We start from the raw sequence: 17,348 nt of genomic DNA, 5'->3' as shown, positions 1-17,348 counted from the left end.
CTGGTGTAGCTATACCACTTCCCCAGATGACATAAGCTAAGCCAACAAAAGGACTCTTTTATTAGCAATGTTACATTCACACAAGCAAGTTTACTGACATAAGTACATCAGCTATGGGGTTTGATCTTTTCATACCCTTAGCTGAAATAACTTTACCAACAAAGCTCTGTAGTGTAGATTAAGCCAAAGACCTTTTAATTTTTTTGGTTTATGTTCACCAAATCCATTAATTGTTTTCATGGATGTCACAAGTGTTACAAACAAACAAAAAACTTTACCCAGTTGTTAAACATCGATACTTCCTAACTTTGGTTCTATAATCAACAGTGGGCATGTCTACATGTGCCCCTACAGCGCCATCATTACTGTGCCTTGTGGAAGTACTAAATGATGGCACAGTCACAGCCTGTACAGTGGCATGCTGGAAGCACATGGTTATTTTTAACCACTACATCAATGCGCTATAGTGAGGGAGGGCATTGCTATGGTGACAGTGTCTCATGTAGATGCCCACACTGAGAAATCAAAAAGCCTACTTCTATTCACCCCAGTGTAAGTTATAACTTCACTCAGATAGTCTTTCCAGGGTTATCTTTTTAACTGTGTTAAAATGTTGGGTACAAGCTTTTGTTCTTGTTAGGATTAGAGCCAAATACACACAGTATAATGCTGGAAACAAAGCTTTTCTGATATAGAAATATCCTGTGAATTTTTCAAGTTAGGAGCCTTACATGGTTTTGAGAGAGAAAAAAAAAATTATAAAGGAAAAAACTGCAAGATAATCATATGATTCACTCCATGTAAATGTGTATGTAACATTTGGTTGCATAGAAAAAAACAAAGCAAAAAAACCCCAGGGGCATAAAGCATTTCAAATAAAAATATGTAACCTCAACTCTAGGTCTTCACTGCTTATGCTGGAAGTGAAAGATAGTCATAGAATATACTTGTAATAGCTTAGGGACAACAATGAATTTGATTCATGACTGGCACCATACTATTACCGTGCGCAGTTTACAACCTACTGTGATGCACCCTTGCTGGTTCAGAATTTTATGCTTCGCATTTCTTTTATTATCCGAAACAACGGTCCCATCTAATTCTTAAAATGCTGGATTACTTTTCTACACAATGGGAGAAAAATAGTATACCAAAGGTATTTTATTGCTGCACGCACAGCTGGATTTAACAAATTATAGTCCTCAACTACATAGTGTTGTAGACTAATATTTTTCACTTTATGTGAAAAGGCCTAAGATAAAAGAGCCATCAAGATTTCAGAGTGGTGTGGTAAGGCCCTCTGAGCCAAAGTGATGGCTTCAGTTACACTTTGGTTGCTAACTGGTCAAAGAACTGGGCTCACTACTTTTGCATTCTGTGGGCTACCAAAATAAGTGCAGTTTGTACAGAGTCAGCTGGAATAAAATTCAGCCTTGACATTACTAGAAATTCTCCCTCTGAAATCTAAGCTAAAAACCTACATATAAAGACTATGGGATAGATTAAATACACTGTTGTATCTACATGTACAAGATCTGAAAGGGGAATCTTAGATTGAAGAGGAAAGGTTTTGCCCTCTACTCGCTAAGAAAATATTCCTCTGGAATACAAAATGTGCTTGCTTTTATGTCCACTCAATACTGTACTAATGCAACTTAACTAATTTCTGCAGAAAATGATGCACCACTTGGACCACTAACGGAGCACTAACTCTGCCCTAGTGACCAACATGAGATTGCTAGCCTAGTTTCAGCAGATACATTACAAATCCACATAGTCTATCAATCTGGACTAAACAACCGATTGTCAAAACACCAGACGCATTCTTTTACCCTGAACAAATATACATACCAAGAGGAAAGATGAAGGAAATTTGTAGAAACTTTGTAAAAATAAAATACATTATAAAAGGTTCTTTTTAAATACAAGCTGTAGAGAGAAAAATCACTACAGGCAGTAATTACAGATCACAATAGGATGCTCCACTTTCATTGCTCTGCTGAGTAGAACGTACCTGAGTGTAGACAGTTTCCATTCAAGTAGAATTAATGCAAGGGGAAGACAATTAAATCAGCAGTTGTAAAAAGGTGCACATATCAAATTTAAGAAACATATATTGTTTTCTCTTAGCTACAGCAAGGCTGACATGCTGAAAGACAACTGGAGGCTGTGCAAGAGCAATTTTTTTTTAATTTGGCCAATAAGAGATAAGCAGAAATTGCATTTTATTACTATCATGGTTCTAATTTTTCACACCAACCTCATTTGCTAGGAGTCTTTGCCTTTTTTAATTAAAAATGTATTAGAATATTATGGAGAGATCAATTTCAACAGTTAAAAATAAAACAGTGATGAGCAAAAGTTGCTTTTTGTCCATTCACTTCTCAAAAGGAGACTTCTTGCCAAAGAGAAGCCAGATAGAACAGAACAACAAATAAATAAATAAGCATACCATAATATAAGTTATTTATACACTGCACTGAAAGCCCTCAACTATGCTAGGAGAATATTAACACTGAAATATCAAACATTCAGATGGTGGGAAGCACCAGAGTAAAGTTTGCCTGTGAAACCCAATATTTGTCTCTGCTTCCAACCCATTTCCATCGTTATCTTATCAGAGGTCCTGTCTGGCTCCTCTCTTCATTGTGTTCAGGTCAACAAGCCTCCTCTCCCTCACTGCCTGTGCAGCGAGTGATGCCTAGGATCACAAGAGATAAAGGCCATGGAGAGACACTCAGTTTCTCCTTAGGGAGCTGCTGCTGCTAACCCAGGAGGAACCACAAGTGTACTGATGTTCAGGATTTTTCTTCCAAAGCAAAAAAAACCTGGGAACAACTAGGGTTAAATTACTCCCAAAAGAATTTCTCCTGAGAGCAAATGTCTGTACAACTGGCTCTCCAGAGAAGACACAGCACAGCCCTTCAGTATCCAAGGGTGCTTTGCTTTTCTCCCCACCCTCAGAGACAGCATGCGCTCAGGCTGGACTCTCGTGCTACAGCCAAGCAGGGAGCAGAACATGCCCCTTTCACAACCCCACGTTGTGCTACAGGGAGACACAAGCTGACTCTGAACAGTTTGGGTCTGCCAACCAGGGCTGCTCTTTTCACTGCTGCCACCTAGCACTGGGCAGATTAAGGGCACCTGCAGAGCATGCAAGATGCTTATGCGCACAGGGCCCCTGGCTGTGCAGTATTAGTACTGCAAGCTCTCTGCTCTTCAGGGGCTCAGCATTTGAATGTCTGTTCAAGTTTCTACCAGGAAAAGAAACCCAAAATAATTCTCCCAGGTCATCTGAATGTGTGCACACAGTCTCCCTGCCCTAATTTCTGTTCTGGCTGCTAATAGAATAAGCCCTGCTCAACCCGTGTAGTTCTGTGATGGTGCATGCTCATTCTGTTGAGCACATAGAAACTGTGAAGGGATGGAGGCCTTCTCAGTATAGGCAGAGTATCAGAAAAACTTTGGTTAAAGCCCCTAACAGACCAGTGCTGAATGTGTGTGAACTGATTTTCCAGAAGACTGGTAGCTGGACTAACTTGGAAAATTTTCACAGAAGTGCCAATTGTGACATTCCTTACATGTGGTCAATGCCTCTGCCTAATTTGGAGGGCCTACTTCAGTGTCTGGTGCCATTCCAGCTTCACAAAAGACATGACTGCAAGAATTCCCCCTCACAGCAAAGGTATAATTTTCCCTTAATCCTATGCTCTAAAACAGTTAATACTTTAACTGAAAATTTCTCAAAATACAGCTGGGGCAAAACAGCCAACACAAAACTTAAGTGAGAGTTTATTTTTGACAAAGTCATAAGCAGTTGAAAAAGATAATATTACACTGGAAATTACCTATTTCATTAGATAATTCCGTTTCTTGGCTATATAAGTAGCCCAAGTATATAAACAGGATGAAGCATCCAAAAGTCAGACTTTTTTATTTAATGGGCCCCACTTTGTAGTATTCTAATTTAGGATTAACAATAGAAACTAGGGAGCGTTGCTCAGCAGTACTTAGGTCCATTCCAAAGAGCGATGTAAGTGTCTCAATTCACCTGGATCATCAAAAAAAGCCCCTAGTGTTACCATCTTAAACAACATTAGCCAAACTGCTCACTAGGCTCTAAATAGAAGTTAGGATTCAATCTGCCTCAGCAATGTTTTACTCAACCACACAACAGGGCAAGATTCTGTTGTTCCACATGCTGGTCAAGCATTTAGTTACATACAGTTCCAGTGAGCTGTAGCCTCTTGCTTTAGCGATGATTTATTAAGCGATTTTCCCCACTGTTGCTCAGTTAGAGTTTTCCTAGCCATAACTGTGTGGCACAGATCTCTTAAACTGCACTTTATTTTCTACTATCTTCACAAACAATAACTTTTAACCTGTCAGAGAAAATATAGGCTATGAAGCAACTTTTAGAAGTGTGCAGAAAAGGATATGTACTCATGATATACACAGCCTGGGTTAAATTAAGAAAGCTGGCACAAAAGAAGCTAAAGTGAGATTCACTGCTAGAAAAGAAAACTTACATGGCACTTTAAACAGTTAAAACTGTTGAAACACCAAGTCAAATTTATGGCGAGGGAATTAAGCTACTTCTACCATCTCTCAACTTACTAGGTCACAGATCTCCAAGGCAGCATATCTCTGGCCACAATTCCACTTAGTACACAGTGCCAATATCTCTCTTTGAGAAAATGTTAAGCCGACTACAGCCACATATGTAATGGATACCATGGCCCAACTCCCCTGACCTGCTTCTAAATACTGACTTGTCTAACGACAGCTCTCCATCATCTTTGACAGTGTAGAAGGAGTTCCAAGAGAGCAATTCTTTACTGCCCCTATTCCCTCCGTTTCAGTAGGGGAGTTTACAATGGACTTGCAATAGTTCTTTCATGGTCCCTCTCTGCTCTACAAGCCTAATCTAAAATAAGCATTGTGGGCCATTTTTCAGGCTTCAGTACAAGGTACAGAACATGGCTGGCCACTAGCTGGCCTCTTATTTTTAATGTAGAACAAGGGTCTGTAAGCTTTCACTGACAATGGGACACATTAATGGCTTGGGCCTTCTTGAACCAGAGATGGAAGCTGATAGAAGAGGCAGACTGGAAGTGGCAGTTGACACAGGCAGGCATTAGATGGTGTACTCTCACACAAATGTGACTCGCAGGCTAAATAAAATCTGTTTGTGGGTCAGCTCCAGCCCATAGGCCATAGGTTGTCAACCCCTGATGAAGTAGATACGCACACTTTTGCAAATGACTTTAACTGAACAATAAGCATGTCAGTAGCACAGAATCTAGTCATATGCAAAAAGTAATGGGTAAGGACTGCATAAAGCAGTTCAAGGACAAGTTAATATAAGACAATACTAATTATGGAAACTCCAAATTAGCTCGTCCTCTATGGAAATGCTATTTTCCTTTCTTTGCATACAAAGTATGGACAACAAAGAACCTTAGTGTCGGTGACATACTTGTGATAGTTTGGAAATTTACACATGGACAACTTATTAATTCTGATTTAAGCTAAGAAAATACTGTATTATGAGATGTCTTGGTGTCTGTGGAACACATTTCTGGCTGCCATTTTTTCCCTCCCAGATCTGGGAATATATCAGTAAATCTTAATGACTTCTACTCATTTCAAATATTTTGAGACAAGGAAATAAGTGGGGGGGGGGGGGAGTTCCAACATGTTCTGCTGGACCTGGGTGCTATATGGAGAGTGGGAGAACCTGGACCAGAGCCCAAAAGACAGATGTTAAGTACTGAGTATAAAAACAGTGGACCCCAAAAAATCTGAGGAAGTGGGGCACTACCCAAAAGGAAAAGGGCATGCTACCAGACAAGTGACTGTTTCTGACCACAGGGTCTGCCAAAGTTAAATGAAACTGACTTGGAGTAGGATCCAGGCACCTCAGAAGACTCTGATAGCCCAAGAGGAAGTTCCAAAGTAGCAAGGAAACCAAGACACTGGAAATGCACATTTATTATTAGATCTCTGCCTTTTGTGCTAAATAAAATCTATTTTTTTAAAGTCCTTGTAAACTGTGTCTTTCATGTGTCCTGGAAAAGGCAACTTTTAAAATGATCACAAAGAAAGAACACTCCTTGGTCTAGATCTTTTAAGATACTGAGTAGTGTAAAGGCAAAGTAATAGTACATCCTGTTTTCACCAGGACACTCCTTTTTTAAACACATCTCCCTGACATTCCAGTGGTTTCTTCAAACAAATGTTTTGCCCTGTTCACAGAAGCTCCCTGCTGGAAGTGCATGGAGGTTTCTGAAAATAGGACAAAAACATTCAGGAGTAGAAACCAACAGAGGTTTCAGCCCCCAGCCACCAGCACACTCCACTCCACACATTCCACTCCTGAGACTGGAGTCTGGACACAGCAGAGCTTTCACAGAGAGCAAGGGTGCAGGAGAACATATCTGGTGGCTTAAAATGGTATTTAAAGAGGGTTTGTGGGGAAATTGGCATAGCTATAGCTATAAGAATGGTTCAGCATGGGTAGCAGGGGTTACTTGATTTCTAAGAGCCTGGGTCTCATGCACACAGTTTGCTCAGCCTTCAGAAGCAGGCAGGGTGTCTAACAAACAAGGACACAGTCTGAGAAACTGGGGGCATGTACCACATTGTTCTATAACATGGAATAAGGTGGCACCAGCTCACAAAGCCAAGGAGTAGGGCCTGAAATACCTGTTTTGGGAAGGGTGTACGTGTGATGGGCTTCAAATATGCTGATGGAACAGAATGTAGACAGTGTTACAACCACAGAGAGACCAACCAGCAACAGACAAATGAAAAGTCTTCAAGAGGTTAGGAGAATACAAAAGCAGAGACTTGGCAGTAACAAAGGGCCTGGGTCCTCTTCTTTTTCCTCCCCATCCTCCTCCCTGAGAGGGTCCCTAAGAGGGGTCACCGAGACTACCATGGACACAGGGCACACCACCAGCCTGTCTCATCCACCTCACTGGCAGGGGGGAGATGGGTTTCGGCATCCAACCTCCAAGCTGCTGACATCTGAAACCTAAGAGAGAGCCTTCAGAGTGAAGTCTGCATCCTGGCCAGATGTTTCTCGACTCTGATGACAGCCCTTGGATTGGTAGATAAGTAGAATTGCTCAATTGTTTGTATTGTTTCTTTTCGGTTATGACTGTATCAATAAATTTGCTTATTATTCTAATGTAAAGGTCATGGTCAGCCTGTAGCTGGGTCCCTCCTCAGAACAAGGCATCTGGGTCCTCAATCCAGAGCCAACACTGTCTTGTTTTGAAATTCAAGAATTACAATCACCCTATCTAATGTTCAATGCTGGTCCATGAGCCCTATTTATGTGAAGGAGTTACAGAAAGTGTCTCTGCCCAGGGAAAAAGAAAGAGCGGTCTTTCCATCGCTGTCAATGGAAAAAACAGGTTCAGAGTCAAACGGTGTAACGTGACCCTGTGTAAAACATTAACCACTGTCTGGGGGTTTTGAGTTCACTGGCTTGGGCTTGCTTAGTCCCATCTCACACTACAATCTTTGTAAACCTTTTATTGAAAGTACAGGGAAAGAGACAGAACATTTGAAATGTAAATGATCAAGTAAAGGCATTCATTTGATCACCATCCTTTATTCCCTTTAGCTGTAAGGTTTTTTACAGGAGGAAAGCCTCCTGTTTGATAGTATTTCCAATTATACTGACTCCAATTGTTACAACAAAGAAAACATTCGTGGAGATAGGCTGGAGTGGCTGTTCTTGCTCTTACTATTGCAGTTGGATCTTGTTACTGTAGTCAGAGAAGAGCAAAACAAGCAAGATAAAAAAAACGCAGCTTCTGTTTCAGGTACAAATTCTATCCTGCACTATCACTGCTAGAGAAAAGCAGGTACAGCAAACAGTCTTATCAATCCCACTCTAAGATGTGGGAAATTTATACTAGCATCAAGCTGTTTTTATGATGCTGCTTTTAACTGCCTCTCTGGACACAGGTTCATAGCAAAAGATGCAGTCTTCTATGGCATAGGAACCAGACTTAGGAACAGAAGGCAAATAAAACATAGGAAAGAAGCAGGAGCCTTGTTATACCTTATATCATGAGCCACACAAAGGTTGATGGGTGTCAGCGCTAGCTTAAGTTTGGAGTAGTCACACATTCAGATCGTCAGGGACCTGGAGGATTGAAAGGTAAGAATCTCATTCTCCGCCCCCTACCACATTCTGGGAGGGAGGGAGGGAGCTGGGCATGGCTGGCGCTGCTGCCCAGCCAAGCAGTGCATAGGGCAGGGAGCAGGACAGGGCCATGGATGGCTCCTCCAGGGGAGGAGGGCTAGCTCCCTGCTGCTGTATGCATTCCTGAGGTGCAGGGAGGACCCACGTCCCCTAGATCTGTGTACAGGGTGGGCACAGGCTGCACGCTCAGATTCCCAGTCTGCTTCCCTCCCCTGGGGCCTCCATAGCCCAGCAGGCACGACCTGGCACGGCAGGGAGCAGCAGAGCCATGCGAAGATCTGCATGCCGCTGCAAGCTCCGTGCTGACCTGGTGATGCACCCCATACACATGCCACTGCCCTCACTGCAGCCCTGCACACAGGAGGCAGAGCAGTGCAGAGCTAGCAGTGCCAAGCAACTTCTCTGTGCCGCTCTGCTGTTCCCTGACACACTGGGTTGCACCCACTGGACTATGGAAGCCCTGGGGGAGGGAAGCAGGGCAGGAGCTGGAGCCTGTGCCTGCCCCAAGCACAGATCTGGGGAGCGTGGGTCCCCCCTACCCCGCAGGAGTGCATGTGATGGTGGGGAGCCCCTCCCCCCTGCCTGAGCCTACAGAGGCAGCAGAGGGGAGTAGGGGCAGGGGGCTGCAGACCTGGGTCTGTACCCCTGGCAGCTGGGAACTCCCTCCATCAGGGCTGGGGGAGCAGAGGCTGTGGGTGGGGGGGGCAATGGGCACCAGCAAGGCTGTGGGGGGGGCTTTGATTTTAAATCAGGGATTTTGTGATTTTTTTTTTTTAATCAGAGAATTTGCGATTTTTTTTTTTTTTAAATCAGGGAAAACTAGGATCCCCGATGATCAGAAACTGGTTTAAACCTGTAATAGAACAGAAGTTTAGTGCACACAAACCAGTTTCAAAATGGCTGAAACGTGTTTAAAAATAAACCTGGTTGAATGTAGTATCAAACTTAACTGATTTGGGTCAAACTGGTTTATGAAATTTCTCTCCCAGATTCCTTCCTGTTTCAAGTAAAATCACAGTCCCCTAGCATGCTTTGCAGTCCTGGGCTGGGCTGGGCTGTCTGCTTCAAAGAGTAGAGCTGGCCCTGCCCCTCTGCTCCCTAGCTGGAGCAGTGAGAGCTGGCTGAAGAAAAGGGAGGGGGGGGGCAAGCCCAGCTGGGGATGCAGCCCTGTCTGTGGAGGGGGAACTGCCCCCCACCCCAAGCAAACCCTGGCTGGGGTCTGGGGCCAGGGGTGGGAAAGGGAGGTTAAACACCCCTTCCCCCACTCAAACTTACTGTTGACTGTAGAGTACAAATCCCAGAGGCACCTGGAAGCAGGAAGAAGAAGTGATGAGCAACCCTGAAGAGTTCTACTGCTGTGATTCTGGACTGCAAACCCCAGAGGCCTCAAAGCAGGAGAAAGAGGAATCAAACACACAGCCCATGCGGGCTACATGCCAGAGAGCTGTGCTCTAGCACCCCCCAGCTTCTGGCCTGAGCCACTGCAGGCATGTGGCTGCATTTTCTGAATCAAAAGTAAATGTGTGTTCATTTGTGTCTCTCATCAATCTATGCAATTAAAACTAACCTACAAAAACTGAATCAATTCAGCCTTGGGCTTTTCGCCTGTCTGTACTTAGCCAAGCTGTGCAAAACAGATCAAATACAATTCTGCCCTGGAGTAGCATAACAAGTGCTTAAAACCAGTGTCAGGTGTTACTGTGTGGACAACTCGGGTGGTAAGACCTTCAGGAGCTGCCAAAAATTACTCAGTAACCAGGCCCTAACAATGACCAAGAAAAAGAGACAGTAGAGAGGAAAGTGACAGACAAACTCACACACCATGTGGGATTCAAGCATTAGCCAGGAAATTTGTGGTCTAAAACTTCATCTACCATATTGTAAGGACTGACCACAGATTTTAAAGGGGTGGGGGGATGGGGACAAAAACTAGAAACTCAGTTTTCACTTTAACTCCAGTCTATAGTAGCTGAAGCTTTTCCATAATGCAAAATTATATTTGTGATCAAATTAACATACAAGAAGCAAACTGTAACATTTAATACCAACATTATTTACCCCAATGAGTTTACATAATAGCTAAAGTGTGCTAACACTCTAATGTAGGGATTCCTTTGTTTCCATGTGCAACTATAATATATATTTCATTATAAGATTTCCTTTGATCACATCCATCACCTAGAAGAAAATTTGCATACTGTTCTTGATACACCATATTGCTAAGTTATTCAAGCCCTTACAGAAGGATATAAAGGGTAGTTAAAATATGCATAATGTGCAACAATATAAGAAGCTCAAAGTGGTCTATAAATATTAATCCAATAATTCATACTAAATGAATCTCATGGTTCTAAAAAAATTAAGCCATAACTCTGTTGGTTTAATTTTTGGACAAATACTTTTCAATAGCTAGATATTCCCATGTGAATTACTATTAATATTGCTCTTTGTACATTTTTATAAAGAAACCATCATCTTAATACCTAAGTGCAAAAGAAGTACTTGAATTGCACATTTTGCCTATTGTACTAAGAAGGGGCCATAATTTTATTACAGATAAACAGATGTAGCCTCAGTACAAGTTATTTTCCCACATAAGGAATAATCAGAGAAACAGAGTGAGAGCTTATTCAGAAGCTAAGAGAATAAAGCAGAGTCAAGTTATGGATTACATGTAATATGTGATGATTGATTAAAAAGAAATGGTATCAATTGGTTGCCTTTAGATGGCTCCTCTTACCTTCTAATCAACAGAGATTTGCACAGAAGTCCAGTGCTATTGAAAGCTGTATTAACATCTAATTTGAACCTTCTGTTCAAAGGGGGATGGATACATGTATATAGCCATAATGTGGGGAGAGGAACAGTGACAACACAGCTACTAAGTGTGAGATTGCACATTTGTTAACAAGTGCTAAGTGCCCTTTAGGCATTTTAAAATTCTGCCACTTTGGGCCAGGAGTCTTTGAGCTAGGCTACCTAGCTTGAGCTACATTAACTTCTGGGTATTCACCAGAAAATGCAATTTCCCAGAGGTATACAGAACAGGTATGCAGCATATATGAAGGCATGCTCAAAAAAACCCACTTTCATAATTACATTCCAATCTATGCAGCAGAAACAGTCATATTTCTGCCCAACAATTCATATTTTTTCACATTGCTCAACACTAAAAATGTTAGGAAGGAAAGGTAGATGACTTCACCCAACAAGGAGGCAGGGTTAAATAGTAACAGGGAAGTATCTCAAGGGGGTGCAAACACACCACACACACACACACACACACACACACACACACACACACACACACCCCTGAACAGTTCACAATCAGTTATAATGTTCTGTCACAATTCTATACACAGGCTTTCCTTATAACAAAAGATCAGCATGCTACTACAATAAAGAAGGCAATATTCCTGACACTCTACTAAGGAAGTCCAGTGTGCATAGTAGTACAAAAATATAATAACCATCTTTTGTATACATGTTGTGTACCTTATTATGGAATAATAGGATAGAGGATGACACAGATGTATTTGCCTTGTGATTGCATGGCACTGAGGATCTATAGTGCATCTCCAATCCTAAAGATTTCACCTGTTCTGCACCAAGTACCTGGTTCATCAGCCTGGGACCTGCAGCACAAGTGGCTCAGGGTGAGATTACAAATTAGAATTAGAAAATTAGCAAACGCTAATTCTAAGGAATATTAGTCTATGTTGAGGTTAACTAGTGTTAGTGATCATTCGGTCATGATCTCCAATATGCACTGCTCAGACCTGCCACTAGAGGGCTGGGGAGCAGAGGCATGGCTAGGGGCTTTACGTCTGCCCAAATTAGACATTAATACAGCTCTCAGTAGCACTGAACTTCTGTGCAAATCTCTGTTGAAAACTCCTCATGGTATTTCCAAGTGAAGCAAGGTCCAGAGAGCAACAGCTCCCTGGGCTAGTACTTCTGATTTTGCCATAGTTCCTGAAATGTTATAGAATTGCTAACAGCCATTATGTGGGTATAAGCTTGGTGGGAATATGTTGCATATCTGCTGCCTCCTGTCCACCTGTATGTACTTGTAAAAAGAAGCAATCCTACAAACCATAGCATTAGGATTTCAGAAAAAAAAACTGTACTGTGATAAAGCCTGCTAAAATGCTAAAGGCAGCAAATGTTTTCTATGATTTTGCTACACAGTTTTCACTTCATCAAATACAAAGTTTGTTGAATATTCATTCATATGGGGGAAGTTCTTTATTCGCTACATATGAACAGTACAGCAAAAACAACAAAGAGACCATTTCTTTCTTCTTTTTTTTTTCCCTCTGCATCACTTTTCATTTCTTCCAGTAAATGTTTGCAGCTATACTGCCAGAGGATGGCTGGCTTGGGAGGTCAACCTCACAGTGTGATAGATGGGTTTGGGAGGTCAGCTTCACCACATGAGAAATGCAGCCACTAAATGCACATAAATCTCCAATACAGGATCTCTAGCAACCTCAAAGAGGAGGAAATTGCCCGTGGATTCCTTAAATGTTGGAAGTAGTTCGCTGAATGTGTGGTATATTAAGACTGATCGTGTGGAAGGGTGAACACATCTTTACGATGAAAGAGCGCCTTGTCTGGGACACACAGGCTGTAAGATGGAAATGCTGTAGGAGTACATAATGAACTCCCTCCTTCAAATGTTTAAGCAGATATGGCCTTGTCAGGAATGCTCCAACACAAAATGCATTTATTCTGGGAAACCTACCTTGTCCAGACAGGAGTTAATAATGAACTAACATTCCTAGTCTTATTAGGAGGAGCTAATGGAATGGGGGAAGCAGGTGTATGCAAATCCAACAGCTGTAAATAGTGAATGTGGGTGCTGGAAACACTTGTACAAGAGTAGACTGAAATGCCCATATACTGCTGTTTTTAGCAGCAATAGCTGCTGTGCTTGAGAGTGGGGGGAGGGGGTGTTTTAATTCAAGCTGTTCCCGGACAGCTGCTCTAATTAAAATGGTTCACCCGCATGTGTATTAAATCCCCACGTGTTTAAAAATGGCCATGGGACCTAAAGCTCATTCAATCAGGTAAAAATAAAGCATTCACATGGCTATTTTAGAACATGCGGGGATTTAATACACATCATGGTGAGGCCATACTGGAGCATTCTAATTAGAATGCAAATAAGCACATGTATAGGCAGCCAATGAGAGCCGCCTACTGGCTAGCCTCGCACTGGAGCACCCTCGTGCCCCAGCCAGCACCTCTGCAGCAAACTGAGGCACATCAGAACAGCCCCGGGTTGACCCGCTGGGTCCCCTACCAGCTATGGATGCACTTACGCAGATCAACATGCCGTGGTCCCAGGTGCATGTGCAAACACAGCACCCAGGAGCAATAAAGTCCAGTGCTAACTGCACTGGAGTTTATTGCTCTATGCTAATAGCACATGTAGATGCACACACTATTGTACTTCCGTACGTGAGGGTTCTGTTCCCTCCTGCCTTTTCTTTGTTGCAGTCAGTATACCTTCTGTATGAAGTGAAGTCAAACACTACCAAATCAGAAGGCTATGTCTTGACACCATTTTGCCTGGACTTCAATGGCTGCACCTGGTAAAAGGCAGTAAGAATCAGACCTTAAGCCTTTCTGGTCCCCTGAGTTCTTTCTCTGCAATACCAAATAATTGTGGATAGGTGCTAGGATTAGCATAAACTTCCATCGTCTCACTTTCTAATACCACTAAGGATGCTGGTGCATTACAGAAATTTCTCACATCCTCTGCTCTGGGGCTATATTGATTTACATCCTGCCTAATAAGTACAGCAAATATTTCACTTAATGGAGTATGAATCTGCAGGATCTGATATTCATCTTGTTCTCATTGTATTAAGATGACTGCCTAATCTGCCCTGTATGATAACTGCATTGCATCCTGCATGATATGGGCAAGCAGTCTTTGTAATGAAAACAAGGTTTTAGAAACTTTCCAGTATGTACCTGTTCTCTTTGTATACAACGATCTTTTAAGATTACCTTTCATAGCTAGGAACTTCTAACATTTCTTAATAATTTGTGCTAAGTTTAGATATCCCTAGCTAAATAATAACAACAACTTGTGTATGTGCTTTGATAAGCAAATGGAAGTTTTAAACAAATTACTGTTTTCCACAAACATGTAAATAATTTGTTTTAAAAAGCATGAAGAGAAATGTGAAGACAGATATAGATTTGCATTTATTCTCAGAAAAGCACAGCTTCAACAAGAGGTGGGCAAGTTTTTGCACAACCTACCTCACTCATTTTGAAGAAAGCAAACTAAATTTAGCCCTGGTATAAATGGGAGCAAGTAGATCAGCTTCAGCAGAGTTGTATCCCCTGACACCAAAGATGAATTTACCCACCATTGTAAAGGAAAGTTCTGTTCCCCATGTGCAGCCTGGGCTTGATCCAAAGGGCACTGATGTCAAGGACTGTCAGGGGATTTTGGTTCAAGCCTTAAAGTCTTTATCTTCAGTAATGCATATGAGGAAACCAAAGTGAGATGCTATGTTTATTTTAATGATGTGGACCACACTGCAATACACAGTGGACTGGGAGTGCCCGTTCATTCTTCATTGACTAGTGAACAGGCATCACATAGTAAAAAAAACAAACAGAAAATCCCTGTCAGCACGGTCTAATTTAAACTGATGCCCTAGAGGTGACAGACTCTGTATCCATTACTGTTTTCCGAAACCACAAAATATGTTAATATGCATATGAAAATAAAGGAATGTAATTTGCATAATTTGTCTTGCCACCTCAGCACATGTTGGCTCCCTAAGCTTCACAGAAAGAAGTCTGTTACTTCTTGATGAAAGATAATATATAAAGCAATTGAGCAAAGAAAAAAATCACTTTGGCATAGACTCAACTTGGTGCATGGGGTTTTACTCTTGCAAATCCCATTAGCATTAATCAAAGTGAGATGATGGGCTTTTTAACATATTTGGTCTGGCAAACAGGATCTGTATAAATCCTAGAATGAAACTTTGATGGGTGTGTAGAAGGGTAAGAGGGATGGATGGGTTACCTCTTTCCCACCAGCCAAAATACTTATCCACAGGGTATAATGAGAAAAATATTGGAGAGCTCATTTCTCTATCAGCATTTCCCAAAGCATGGCACACTAATAAGCAGCTGTCACAGGGGTGGGTGCAGCAATAAAATCCCAACAGTCAAGCTGAACTGACACAGTCCATTACCTATTGAATCATGCCCATACAGGTATCTCAATTGAATGATTACAGCAGTACCAATGGGCTGTGCATTGCAATATTGTATTACAGCTCTGGTTCATAAAATTTTATAATGTATAAGTAAAAAATTACATGCTATTGAGGATGCAGGCATTTCTCTCACACACAGGCATGACACATACCTTATTAATGCTGCAGTTTGATATTTAAAAATATGTAAACATCAGATGTCTAGGAAACAGACCAAAAGCAAGACTACAATCAAGTCACACACATCTACAAAAAAAGATATCTTGTTGTTCTTGATTAATTGCATTTAATGTTATAATGATCATCTCTGAACTAGCCATTCCTTACCATTATCTGGAGTAACATCTTAAATTAAGGAACTACAACAAAACCATATAAAAAATGCAAAGTAAAATACCCCATTATTCCGGTGCCATGCCCAAGGAGAACTTCCCCCACCTCACTTCCCAAGCCACATTCTGTAATTCCATAAAAGAAAACAAAAATTCCCAGGCCCTCCATATTTTCACCATCCCTATTGTTTAAGACAAGGCTCTTACTTTATTCCAAATTGCTTGCCCATCTCTAATAAGTCTCCTACATTTGAGAGCAAAATTCTAGATGACTCAGTTTTTCCTAATGAATAAAAAAAGAGGCAAATCCTGCAGTTCATAATAGAGCAAAGCACCCCCTGAAGCTAAAATGTTGTGTACACTTAGGAAAGACCATGCAAAAGCTAACCTTAGCTTTTTGCGGTAACTCACAGCAGATTGCCACTTAAACTTCTACATATTTTTGCACACCAAGCTGGATTCAGGTTTTTCAGTTGGAAAAGATGCTATGCTGGCCAGAGGGGAGGTCTCTGACAGCAGTCACCACTTGGACAGTTGAAACAATCACACCACAGTAAAGCACTGAGTTCATTCTTTTCATAAACACTGCAGATTAGGCTTTAATATTTCCTAGCTTGTACAGGTAGCACTTTCATTGTTTTAATTCTGCTCCCACAGAAGTCAAGTGTGAAAGTCAAAGGAGCCAAATTAAACCACTGCTGAGTGTTTTTGAAAGTTCCAACCTTGCTGTTTAGAAGGCATATACATTATTTTGATTGCTAGATTATTTGATATGAAGTGTTAACAAAAAAAAACTCTAAACATGTAATGCTGTGTCACATTCATTTTTCCATTTCCAGCCCCCATTAAATCTAGGTAAATACAGCACAAAGAAATTAAAACAAAAAAGAATGCAAGCAAATATTAGCAAACAAAAATTAGCCAGCCTATTATCAAATAAAGAAAAGATCTTGCTCCACAAGATCAAATATTGAAAAGTTATAATTATAAGTTCCATATCAATGTCTTTGAACATCAGGAAACCTTCAGGAAGAAGTGTTTAGTACTGCTGCTTACTGGTGACCTTCAGGATATTGTTTGCTTCACATAAATACCCAAATGATTCAGGGATTTACAAATAGTGTTCTGCTGCTCTGCGGTGTGGATACCCAGGCCCAGTTGAGTCAGGAGGTATTCGGAATTTCATGAGAAGAAGTTCTGCTGCCACTTCCATATATAAGGCATTTATAGGTTAGCTTTTCCATCCTAGATATCTAGACCTATGCAGGGCAAAATAGAGTAAAGATAGAGTGGGTAAGAGTGGCTTTTTCTTCTGTCCTTTCCTTTTTGTATCACACTTTATAAAGTTTATACAAACCACTGGAAAACACACACGGTCTATTCTGAGCCCTGGCAGTCCACAGTGTACACCTGTTCTTTTTCAGTGGCCTGCACATGCGCTCTAATAATGTGGGAAAAGCAATCTAAGCATTTCTAAGGTTCCACATCTAGTATTATTATTATTTTGGTTGCTTCAAGTAATAATGATGATATAAC

The 17,348-nt window shown here is 41.4% G+C and overlaps 1 long non-coding RNA gene across 1 annotated transcript in view; it reads right to left on the bottom strand.

Annotated features, from left to right (window-relative positions):
* LOC109280398 (uncharacterized) overlaps nt 1-8,159 on the bottom strand; it is a 93,582-nt gene extending 85,423 nt beyond the window's left edge. Inside the window, exon 1 of the long non-coding RNA XR_002086705.1 lies at nt 8,081-8,159. This is a non-coding gene — a long non-coding RNA (uncharacterized LOC109280398). The remainder of the gene's footprint in view (nt 1-8,080) is intronic.
* Between the last annotated feature and the right edge of the window lie 9,189 nt (nt 8,160-17,348).

The sequence above is a fragment of the Alligator mississippiensis genome, chromosome 1, assembly GCF_030867095.1.
Source record: "Alligator mississippiensis isolate rAllMis1 chromosome 1, rAllMis1, whole genome shotgun sequence".
Lineage (NCBI taxonomy): Eukaryota > Metazoa > Chordata > Crocodylia > Alligatoridae > Alligator > Alligator mississippiensis.
Note: the sequence above shows the minus strand (reverse complement) of the source record. Positions and strands in the feature narration are given on the sequence as shown.